Source organism: Lactuca serriola, chromosome 4 (genome assembly GCF_051521515.1).
Source record: "Lactuca serriola cultivar US96UC23 chromosome 4, Lser_US96UC23_V15, whole genome shotgun sequence".
NCBI lineage: Eukaryota > Viridiplantae > Streptophyta > Magnoliopsida > Asterales > Asteraceae > Lactuca > Lactuca serriola.
The window spans coordinates 12,712,236-12,717,110 of record NC_136411.1 but is presented as its reverse complement, the minus strand read 5'-3'; the positions used below and the strand labels follow the sequence as shown (position 1 = coordinate 12,717,110).

Here is a 4,875-nt window from a genome sequence, read left to right as displayed (position 1 = left end):
TACGTCGAGGGATAACAGTGATGTAGCTTGACTCATCGGCTGAGGCGGTAGCGCGGGAAGATGACGATGTTAACATAGTGGACTGAGACATAGTTTCAATGAGATATGAAATAAATGACAATGTATGCCTATAACATGCAATGCTTACACACATCAAAATTAACCTTTTGAATTTTTGAAATAAAGTTTTCTCAAATATTTTTTTGTTGAACATATTCCCATTATAATTAGCTCAGCCTTTGTATAAATCTTTCCTTAATTAAATATAGGTGATCAGGCTATGTTTAATCAAGGTCCAATGGTACAACTCCCGACCTAATTATACTAGTAATATGTTTGATGTAAAAAGAATTTCTTTGTAAGTTTTAGTTATAGGTTGTGTTTTCTTAAAGAAAAACCGATGTTCTCTATAACTTTAGCTCTGATACCACTTCTGTCACACCCCGCTAAAGCGGAAACGCAAGATATGACAGTGATAACGGTTTCATTGCAAAAGATAAAGATACATCACCATAACAGTATTTAAAAGTTTACAACCCATAGCTTAAAAAGAAACAAAGTACAAGTTTTCCAAGATAACATTGTTCATAATATAACTTCATAATAGCTTCAACACGATGCAGCATGCTCTAAGATGATGAATCTTTATATCCACTTACTAATTATTTCCTGAAAAAGCATGTAAAACGAGCGTCAACTATGAAAATAGTTAGTGAGTTCACAAGTTTATAAAATCGAGCTTGAAATAAGGCTTTTCGTAAATACAAGTACATTTCTTTAATAAGAAACAAAGTTGATTGCTATAATTGATAAACGAGTTCATTGCCATAATAAATAACAAGTTTATTGCTATAATGAGTAACAAGTTTTGTTGCTAAAATAACTATTCAAGTTTCATTGCTAAAATAAGTATTCAAGTTTCATTGCTAAAATAAGTATACAAGTTTCATTGCTAAAATAAGTATACAAGTGTCGTTGCTAACATGGAAATACAAGTTTCGTATGTGCATAAAGAATAGTATGTGCATCAAGTTTCCATTCATGAGTTCACAACCCAAGCCTAATGACCGAATCGTGCCCTATTGACTACTATGTGTATCGCAAACATAGTGTACAAAATGGTAAAATGCACTCAATCGAAATCGTGCGAGTGAGGAGTTGTCTACCTCCTGATAGCGCTATCCATAATAACCATAGGCTCAAAAGAGTTAATAAGTTGTGTCTAGAGATTCCAGGGACTTAACCGCGATACAGTCCTCATGAATTAAAGTAACATACGCATACATACGAAATATAGCAACCAAGTTTCATACAAGTCAAAATAAATACAACAAACATAAAAATAATTCAGGACATGCTTTTCCACCCCAAAACATTTAAAAACCGAAAATAGGGGAGTGTGTGAATACTCACAATGTTTCGAGTAGATACAAGTAGTGCCTCGAAATGCACCAACATCTTACTACCGGGATCCTAAGACATCAAATTCTAAAACAGGATTTGCCATCAACTTTATAGTTGGTTCATATTATGATCTAATTTTTGTTCATATTAGCTTGTGATACTTAACCTTGTTAAGCATCAATTTGTTCCAATATGAAATTTTTAGGGTTTTCGGAATATTGTTTGATATTCACCATCACATTGAAGCATAATTAGAATACTTTAATTTATTTTTAGGGTTTTATACCCTTTTTCAATTGTAACAAAGTTTGAAGTTTCATTCTAATTATAGCATTGGCATTTCCTATTGTAGTTAAGCAACTTACTAGAATCGTAAGTGTCAAGTATATTAGTCCTAGATCTTAGTTGGATCCTAGTTTATGCAAGGTTTTGACCTAATCTATACTACTAGGCCATGGCATGTGGTGCATGAATGGTTTTTATAAAGATGCATGAGTCCGAGAATGACCTGAATTGACAGTTGTCACATACGTGAAGTTAAATGTCTCATAAAAGTTTGTATCAAGTAGATATACGTATGAAAAGTCCATTTTTATTGTAAATGTAAGTGTTTCCTTTCAATAGTGTTCATAGAGTTTAAAATATCATGAATATCTCGTAAACTATAACTATTATAGTTTTTCAAAAGTGTGTTTCATTTTAATGAGAAAACTTAGTGTGTTACTAACTTTGTATGTAAAGTATAACATTTGCAATAATGTCATTTTACGTTTTTAACATTTATACACAAAAATGTAGATAAAGTATTTGAAACTGTATGTAACGATTTGCATTTTAACATAAGTTTTTCTTGTGTTTCCATTGTATTTCTCCCCCCCCCCTCCCCCCGAAAATATACTAAATACATGAAAATAAAGGGGTATGAACTCACCTGGAAAGATTGATGATTTCAAGAAAACGAGAATTTTCTCGGGCAGCACTTCGACCGAAAATGGGTATGAACTCACCTTGAAGAATCATTTGTTCTTTCACGTTTTAAAGGTCAGAGGTGACATATTTTTGTATTCAAATCTTTCTCACATATCAGGTGTAAGTTTTCTAGTTATTCAGTGATATATACTCGAAAATTTCTATATCTACATCAAATCTGAATGAATTGTGAAGAAACATTCTAGATCGGAAGGGGTTTTTGAATATTTTTTCTAGATCAGTTTTTTTCTCACATCAAATCTACATTCATTCTCTTCTCAATCTGTTTTTATTGAAGATACAATGTTAGATCTACGTTTTTTTGATGCTTCATTTTCTCTTTGTGAAAACATTTTCCTGATGCATGGCACCTTCAAGGATTTCATGAGTTTGAAACATTTACTGTTAATGAAATATACCATCTCATGAAGAATGGTTTGATTACTAAGGAAGTATGTGTAAAAGAGATGTCTGAAAAGTGTCATCCTATGAAGAGTGATACAGTTGTGATAAATGAACTGGATGTAATCCATTTGATAGTGAAATAGAAAGAGTCACAAGAAATAAAAATGCAACAGAAAAACAAAGTTGTTAAAGCTGCTCTAACTTCAAATGAAGATCCCTAAGTAAAAATGGTTGAAGAATCCCCAGAAAAAGAGAAAGAGAAAGATATTGTTGATGAATCATGTTCTCCAAATGTTGTTGTAGATCCCAGCACCAATGTTTATGATGTTTTACTTGAAAAGAAAGAAGATATTATTAAGGTTCATCATATTAGTGATACCTCAAAGAGAAAACCTCTTGGTATTTCATCTAGATCAAATAATTCTTTTGATGGGATCAAACCATTTAGAAAACCAATGATTTATGTAGACAAGGTGTACCACAATCGAAAATCATGGGTATCTAGGCGATGTGAGAACCACTTCAGAAAGCCATATATGTCTTCACGGACAGGAAAACAAAAGTCGTTTTGTATCTTGTCTTAAACACTGTTTTATGTTTCTTCTTAAGTTTAATTTTATTTTATTAATTGTTCTTAAGTAACATGGACTAACAAAACTAGAACACCCCCCCTCTCTCTAATCTCTTGTTTAAATTGGTTAACTCTAGAAGATATTTAAGCTTTTAATCATTATTGTTCCTTGTGTTCGATATCCGACTTACCTGAACTATTTTATTGCTCGATTAGGTACATTACCTATTGCGTATTAGCTAGTCTAGATTTTTTTTTTATTATAAATAAAACAACTAGAATATAAATTATGTATCAAGTTTTTGGCGCCGTTGTCGTGAATTGAGTTTGTTATAGTTAAATTTATCTTCTATCTATCGATCCTTTTGTGGAACTCATTCCATAAGAAGTTAAGTTTTTGTTTAACTAATTGAAGTTTTTATTTTATGTTCTTATAGTGGCCACATAATGGACTATGTTGGCCATAGCGTGGAAGCTGTTCAGACACTTTCTATTTTTTTATCGTTTTTGTTCGTTTTACGCATTTTTTTTGTTTTATTGCAGTTAGTATATGAAATGAGAATCTTCATCTAGAACAGAACCTAGTTTGAAGAATCTCAAGTGAATTTTATGCAAAAGCAACAAGGAGAACAAAGAATAAAAAGACGAGTCAAAGAAAGTGGTGATTTCTCCATTTAAAAGGAAACCAGACAAGAATGAGAGCAAATACGAACTCGAGACTGAATCGGAGGAGGAACGTGAACAAGGAAGTGAACCAGAAGATGAGATGACCAACATTGTGGACAAGACCATGGAAGAGTACAACCTCTGCATGCAAAATGACAACGGTCCTAATCTTGTGCCACCCGAGATTTCAACTACTACAAACATTAAAATTAAGGGGGCACATCCTCACCATGCTTGTGGACATCCCATTTTTGGGAAGGATCGTGAAGATGCGTACAAACACATTGATGAAGTGTTGGATACTACAGATTATGTTAGCATTCCTAATGTGACAAAAGATGCGGTAATGTTGCGACTACTCCTAGTAACTCTTAAGGATACGACGAAAGATTGCCTTATGTCACTACCTCTTGGGGCGATCACTACATGGGAAAATTTAGGAACCGATTTCATTCGAAATTTTATTCCACTTTCATAGGTTTCTAAGTTGAAGAAGAAGATCATGAACTTCTAAAAACACAATGGGGAATCCTTGTACGAAGCTTGGGAGAGATACATGGGAATAATATGAAATTGACCTCAACATGACCTTAATGTGCAACAAGAGTTATAAATCTTCTATGATTGTATCAACATGACCAAAAGACAACTTCTTGACTCCCAAGGACCATTTACAAAAAAAGAACTAACAACTAACAAGGCTCTCACTAAATAATTCGCCAAACATTCAAGAGAATACCACAACTCGAAAGAGGAGGTCACAAGAAGTAGGGTGAGTGTAAGCTGGGGAAGTGATAATTTAGCTTTGGTTCTTGTAACGCTCGACACTATGAATCATATGATTACTAAGATGGGTAAAT

General features: G+C 33.1%; 1 non-coding gene across 1 annotated transcript; it reads right to left on the bottom strand.

Annotated features, from left to right (window-relative positions):
- Window positions 1-4,499: 4,499 nt before the first annotated feature.
- Window positions 4,500-4,606, bottom strand: LOC145103513 (small nucleolar RNA R71). Its single transcript, XR_013706600.1, has one exon. It is a non-coding gene; the product is annotated as a small nucleolar RNA R71 (small nucleolar RNA).
- Window positions 4,607-4,875: the final 269 nt, after the last annotated feature.